This window comes from Callospermophilus lateralis, chromosome 2, assembly GCF_048772815.1.
Source record: "Callospermophilus lateralis isolate mCalLat2 chromosome 2, mCalLat2.hap1, whole genome shotgun sequence".
Lineage (NCBI taxonomy): Eukaryota > Metazoa > Chordata > Mammalia > Rodentia > Sciuridae > Callospermophilus > Callospermophilus lateralis.
In genome coordinates, this window is record NC_135306.1 from 202,702,252 (window position 1) to 202,710,173 (window position 7,922).

Below are 7,922 nucleotides of genomic sequence, written 5' to 3' on the forward strand. Positions count from 1 at the left end.
AGATCTATTAAAAGGTATTCAGAGAGCCATTAAGTCTATTCAAATGGAAAAATTGCCTGAGGCTAAGGAAATCTCTTTTTCTCTAAGCTGCCTAAAAATAAAAACAAATTTTATTCAAACAAAAAACCTTGGGGCAAGACTGAAAGTAAAAAACTTAGCCTTGCCTGAATCAAACCAGAGTAGTCTGGAGGAAGACCATAGAGAGGAGAATCATAGAAGGAGGCCTCTGGGGGGATAGAAGGTCTTTCTCCCAGAGAGGAGAATCCAGAGGAGATTCATAGAGAGACAGAAAGTCCTTCTCCTCCACAAGACTTACAAGCTCAGATTCAACATGGTGACAGGGAAGAGTCCATGGAGGAATCACAGTCTGAGGGAGAGGAGTCAGACAATGAAGTCCAGGATTTACCAGGGTTTTTAACAGATTGTGTTAAAATTTGGCCACTCTCTGTTAGAAGGACAAATTTTAACAGATATTCTGAGCTGGCGATGACTTTCCTTACTCCATTCCAGCAGAGAATTAGAAAGGCCCAGGAAACTGGGGAGGACACTAGCGACTTTCAACTCTTTCCGGTTTTTGAGCAGGTTAATGATCAGGACCAGCTTGTTCGAGTCCATGCAGTAATTCCTTTTAAAACTATTAAAGAGTTAAAAAACACCTGCGGTCCAAATTCACCATTCATGCAAAGCTTGCTTGAGACTATTTGCTCTCAGCCACTCCCACCTAGCGATTGGATTTCTATCACTAGAGCTTGCTTGAGTGGGGGGATTTTTTACCCTGGTGGTCATATTGGACAGACTTTTGTTCGGAGCAGGCAGAAATAATTGGATGCTGGCTCTTCAAACACCTGTGGACATGTTTTTAGGAATGGGTGAATTTATTGATTTGGAAAGGCAACTAAATTATGAATTTGTGGTGTATCATAAGATTACAGCATGTGCTAAATGTGCCTGGAGACAAATTGCCTCCAAGGTCCAGTCTAGCTTAGTTCTGACTAAAGTTAAGCAATATGCCAATGAACTTTTTTCTGATTTTGTAGGTGGCTCTACCAGACCGCAAACTGCTCCATTGGAGATCCAGGTGCTTGTGAGTTTACTGTTAAACAGTTGGCATTTGAAAATGCAAATAAATATTGTCAAGATGTTCTCAGACCCCATAGAAAGAAGGGTATGCTTTCAGAGTTTATTCGTTTGTGTTCTGATATCGACCCACCCCATTTACAAACAATTACACTTGCAGTGGAATTAAACCAAACTCTCCAGCCCCAAGAATTAGTACATAGACCCCACAGGAGGTGCTTTCATTGTGGGAGGAATGGCCATTATGTGTGAAATTGTAATGCCCACAAATTTAAGCCCAGGGCTCCCTCTGCTGCTGGTAATAGATTTACAGAGTTGAAGACCACATGGTAGGCCAAGATGGCGCTCATCAACCCGCATTCTGGCCTTCACTTCTGCCTAGTAGGGAGTCAAAAAACTTCTGATTGGCCCATCCCTGGGCCAGAAAAACAGGGGAACATGAAGAAAGGTTGCATAATTTAACATCATCAGAGCTGACCATGGGGAGCTACAATTTCTACCAGAGCAGATCTCACAGTTTTTTTTTTTATGACCCTCAATGATAATTGAATTAAATCCTGAATTAGGGCCACAGCAAATCCCTACTGGGATTTTCAGGCCACTCCCTAGAGAAAGGATAGTGTTAATTTTGGGATGTAACAATTTAAAAGAGGCTATCGAGGTGATACCTGGAGTGGTAGATTCTTGTTTTGTGGGAGAATTAAATGTTACTGTAAAGTCAAATTATCCCCTTCAGCTTACTCCAAAAAATACTATTGCTCAATTAATTTTATTACCCTGTAATTCGGATGGACATCCAAAAGTAAATTCAGTTTCCAAACCACTAGACAGAGTGTACTGGTCTAATAAATTCAGCAGGAGTGCCCCCTACTGGAACTTAAAATTAATCATAAAAAGTTCAAAGGCATAGTGGACACTGAAGAAGATAAATCAGTCCTGTCCAGTCACTTCTGGCCTAAAAATTGGCCCTTACATATAGCAGCAGCTAATTTAGAGGGAACTGGACAAATCTCACAGCCTGTCCAAGTGCTAATTATCTCTGTTGGGAGGATCCTGATAGGAACAGTGGAATTTTTAAACCTTATGTGTTAGAGTCCTTAACAGTAAACCTATGGGGAAGAGACATATTAAGCAAAATAGGATTATTATTAGTAACTCCAAATTCCATGAGATCATTTGAGGAAATTAATCAAGGGCTTCTTCCTGGCGATAATGAGGGAAATTATCAGGGAGAGTATCTACTTATAAACCAGTCTCCTTGACAGAGATTAGTAAATACTCCAAACCAAAATTTTTACTAGGGGCCCTGGGTATCTCCCCGATCCAAAAAACATCAGAAAAGATCACCTGGATCTTTATGACCAGCCTATATGGATTTCTCAGTGGCCCATCTCAGGGGAAAAACTTAAGATAATTCCAATGATTATACATGCCCAGCTCATAGATGGAGTCCTATCAGTGTTCACCGATGGTTCAAGTTCAGGTAAAGCAGTTTTTTATAGCCATGTTCACACAGAGGTATGTCATTTGTGCCTTATATTACTTTACAAGTGAACCTATTAATATTTATTCTGACAGCTTATATACACTTGGAGTTACCAAAAATTTTGAAATTTCAGTTATTGGATATACCTCATCACAAGAGCTATTTAAATAATTTCATGATCTACAAAAGGCGGTGCAAATGTGAAAATACCCATGTTTCATAGGACACATATGAGCTCACACTAATCTTCCAGGATCTTTAACTTCAGGTAATGACACTTTATAAATTGGTAGCTTTTGTCAATAGATGTCTCCATATAATTGAGCGCAAGCTTCACATTCTATACATCATCAAAATGCTTCTAGTTTATGTAAAAAATTTAATATTACCAGAGAACAAGCTCATTGAATTGTAATTTACTGCCCTAAGTGTGTTATTCACATTCCATCTCTGCCATCAGGAGTAAATTCCCATGGATTAAAACCCAATGAAGTATGACAAATGGATATAACTCATATTCCTCAATTTGGTAAGCAATGTTATGTACATGTAATAGTTAATACATATTCCAGATTTATTTTTGCCACAGCATGTACTAAGGAAAATACTCAACATGCAATTTCTCATTGCCTAGAAGCCTTTGTTGTGTGAGGATGCCCTTTACAGATTAAAACAGAAAATGCAAGTTCTTCTTTTCAACAATTTTGCCAAGAGTTTCAAATTGACCATAAAACAGGAATTCCTTATAACCCCCAAGGTCAAGCCATTGTGGAATGAGCTCATGTATCTACTAAGCTGAAATTACAAAATTAAAAAGGGGGAATAGGTTTATGACTCCCAAAATAGCCTCAACTATGCCTTGATTGTTTTAAAATTTTTAAATTATGACACAGAAGGTCACACTGCAGCTGAGAGACATATATCTTCCACAACAACAGGCTCTTTAGGCAGACTGGACAATGGAAAGGCCCAGATACAGTGATTATGTGGGGCAGAGGTCATGCTTGTATTTTTCCAGAAGGTGCTTTCCACCCTATCTAGGTGCCTGAATGAGCAATCAGACATGGAAGAGATAGAGCCGAGATTCAAGTGACTGAAAATCCACCTGGAGAAGACTCCACTCAAAAGGAAGAGATATTGAAGAAGAATGAAGAAAAATCAACATGACCTAGCTGTAATGCTGATCTCATGGGAAGATGTGAAGAAGCTGACAACACACTCTTCACAAATAATTCAACTCCTAGGAAGGAATAAGACCCAATTGATGATGGTAGCTACAGTGATTGCCCTGCTGGGCTGTCAGGTAAAAGGGATTTGAGAAGACACTTACTGGACATATTTCCCAGATCCACCCCTGATACATCCAGCTGTGTGGACTGGAGAATCTATTCCAGTGTTTACTAAGGACTCATTCATGATGGGAGGATTTACAGATACTCATATTACTCCCAATCATGAGATTAGATTCAATTATTCGGGCTACAGTGCCAAATTACCTTTGTGTTGGTTCCACGATAAACATGCTGGCTGGCTGAGAGTATCAGTTGAGGAAAAGACAGTGATTGAGAGACCTAGACTGATTAATCTTTATGGAGACTTAAAACCTTATACTAGATCAGTGAGCAAAATGGGACTTTCCCATATCAAACCAGTCATTTCTGCAAAACCTCCACAAATACCTCATTGTCCTAATAGTTCTACAATTGAGATTGGCACCTTTCCTTGATGTATGGATTTTGTAAATACTTTTCCAGTACAACATAAGGTGTCTAAAATTAGTGGGTATATTTTAGACTGGTCTCCAAAAAGTGATAAAAGACAATTACAAAAAAGTTCTGCTATGACACCTGCAGGATTTGTTAGCAATATTTTGACTTACAGTGAGGGTGGTATTCAAAAAATGTTTGGCACTTAATTGTTGTCTCGGAATTCTTACAGACAAACCTTTACCAAAATTTGTTGGCAAGAGCTGTAAGGAAGGATCTTGCTACAGCTTATGAGCCTGTGTCCAATCTCCTTACATTTTAATCATTGGAAATATAAAAATTAAGTGGATAGATAACAGATATGTTGTAACATGTAACAAATGTAACCTAATCAAATGTGTTACTAGATATAATAAAGGAAAAGGAGTGCTGGTACTTCATCAGCCCCCTCTTTTGTTTTATTGCCTGATAATATTTCAAAGCCATGATATGCTGATGCTTGTTTTCAAGTCTTACAGCAAATTCATACCCAGCTAGCAAGACCTAGACGTGCTATTGGAATTATAATTGTGGGAGTTATGGCCTTGGTTTCTTTCATTGCATTCACAGTCACAGCTTCGATAACTTTATCTCAAAATATTCAACATGAAAAATTTCTTAATAATTTAGCCCAATTACTTCCAAGGCTCTGTGCAATCAAGTAAATATTGATGAAAGGATTGAGACTAAGTTAAACACCTTAGGGGTGACTGTTATAACGATAGGTAATGAACTTTCAGCTTCAAAGTTTAAAGAAAGGCTTAAATGCCACACAAGTTATAAATATGTGTGTGTTACACCTGCCAAGTACAATGCATTTGCCTGGGATTGGGAGAAGGTTAAGAACCATTTGTTGGGTATTTGGCAAAATAATAATAATATCTTGGATATTTGGAACTCCATCATCATATACAAGATATTCAAAATAATAGAGCTGTTTTTTTCAGATCCCTCTTCTTTAGCTAATCAAATATTGAAGAAATTTAATGGACTTAGCCTGGAAATATTTTTAAACACTCATCCCAGTATATTATTGGATTGTTCTCTTTGCTGTTAATTCTTTTTTGTGTTGTAATTATAGGATGGTGAGTCTTCAGAGTGAGAGTGCAGAGACTCAAGAGAGTAAATCATCACCTGCTTTTTAAAAGAAAAAAGGATGAATATGAGGGAGGCCATCCTCGCATGTGATTTGAGTTACCTCCCTGCCTGGGTGAGAGGCGCTTAGACACAGCTGTGTCCGAGTTTTCCCCACCCTTTTTCAGGTCAGAGGGCTTGTCCATGCAGAGGCATGTCTGGCCACTGCCCCAAAGACCTAGTCACCACCCCTGACCTTGGGATGCTGCCCCCCTTAACCTTCATTGGATGGGATTTTTCCCAGAATTTTTTGTAACCCAATAAAAGTTCTCTCTCTCTTGCTAGCCTCTTCAGTAAACCTCAATACTGCATTAGGTGGCTGGAGTTGGGAGCTAGTAGAAGCCATCCTGGAGCTGGTTTCAAAGGTAATTAGAGTCTTGTCTCTTTAATTTAAAACTAGCATTTTAATCACGAATCAAACATTCTTTAATGAAGCCCCCACTGGTTGCTTGGCAGAATTCACCTATTGGATTAAGACTCTCATAACCTAATCATTCCTACTCAGAACATTCTTGCAGTGTGTCATAAATGAGCTTATGGGGGACACATAATATCTAGACCATAAAAATTGGTCTTCATGTCTGGTATTTTTTATGGCAATATTCCTCCATGATTACAAACTCAGAGCAAATTAGGTATAGATTGAACTTACCCCAATACTATAAGGTCCAGGTAAAAGTCACCACTCAGATCACACTGAATCAGAATATGTTGAAAGCTTTTCCTCTAAGACCTGAAGTAAAAAACAAAAGTTCCAATTCCCACAGTTTTATTTAACTAGTATTCAAATTCATATTCATATCAATTATGAGGATATTTTGGGAAGTAATAATCAAAATGTGCCTTTTTGTGAAGACATAAAACAAATATACAGCAAAACCAAGAGTCTATACCAAAAAAATTCTAAGAACTGAAAAACCAAACCTGTGTGTTATGTTTTTTGTTTGGTTGGTTGGTTTTTGGTACTGGTCATGGAACCCAGGAGCACTTAACCACTAAGTTACATACACTGCCTGGTGTTTAAATATTTTTATTATGAGACAGTGTTTCACTAAGTTGATTGGGGCATTTCTAAATTGCTAAGGCTGGCTTTGAACTTGTAATCCTCCTGACTCAGCCTCTCAAGTTGCTGGAGATAAACCAGTTGAATAGTGAAAACTATTCAAAAAAGAATAAATGAAATGAGCCAAATGTGCTGGTACACACCTGGCTTTCTCAGCTATTCAGAAGTCTAAGGCAGGCAGGTTCAAGCTCAAGGCCAGTCTCAGCACTTGAGCAAGACCCTATTTCAAATATAAAAGGGTTGGGAATGTATCTCACTTATATGGTACTTATCTAGCATGCACATAAATCAATCTCCTGTGCTAAGTGGGAAAAAAGTAAAGAGAGAGAGAAAAAAAAAGAAGGAGGAGGAGGAGGAGGAGGAGGAGGAGGAGAGAAATTAAAGAGGAAACACACAAACACACAAATGAAAAGAATTTCTGTGTAGTATAGTTTAAGGTCTGGTATTGTGACGCCTCCTTCTTCACTCTTTTTGCTAAGAATTGCTTTGGCTCTTGTGGGTCTCTTATTTTTCCAAATAAATTTCATAATTTTTTTTCTGTTTATATAAGAAATGACATTGGGATTTTAATTGGAATCACATTGACTCTTTTTAGTGCTTTGTATAATATGGCCATTTTGATAATATTAATTTTGGTGGGGATGTGGGGGGAAAGGCACACTCATACATTGCCGGTGGGACTGCAAATTGGTGCAGCCAATATGGAAATCAGTATGGAAATTCCTTGGAAAACTTGGAATGAAACCACCATTTGACCCAGCTATAACTCTCCTTGATCTATACCCAAAGGACTTAAAACAGCATACTTCAGGGACACAGTCACATGAATGTTTATAACAGCACAATTCACAATAGCTAAACTGTGGAACCAACCTAAATGCCCTTAAGTAGATAAATCGATAAAAAAATGTAGCATACATACACAATGGAATATCGCTCAGCAATAAAAGATAATAAAATCATGGCATTTTCAGGTAAATGGATGCAGTTGGAGAAGATAATACTAAATGAACTTAGCCAATACCAAAGAAAACAAATGGCAAATGTTTTCTCTGATATGAGGTGAATGACTCATAGTGGGGTAGGGAGAGGGAGCATGGGAGGCATAGATGAACTCTAAATAGGGCAGAGGGGTTGGAGGGAAGGAGGGGGCAGGGGGTTAGCAATGATGGTGGAATGTGATGGACACCATTATCCAAAGTACATGTATGAAGACATAAATTGGTGTGAACATACTTTATTTACAAACAGCGATATGAAAACTTGTGTTCTATATGTGTTGTAAGAATAGTGATGCATTCTGCTGTCATGTATTTTAAAAATAAAAGCAATTAAAATAAATAAGTAAATAAAAAGTAAAAAAAAAACAATAAAATCAATCAGAAGAGACAAAGAAGGGAACAAGCCAGTATAAATA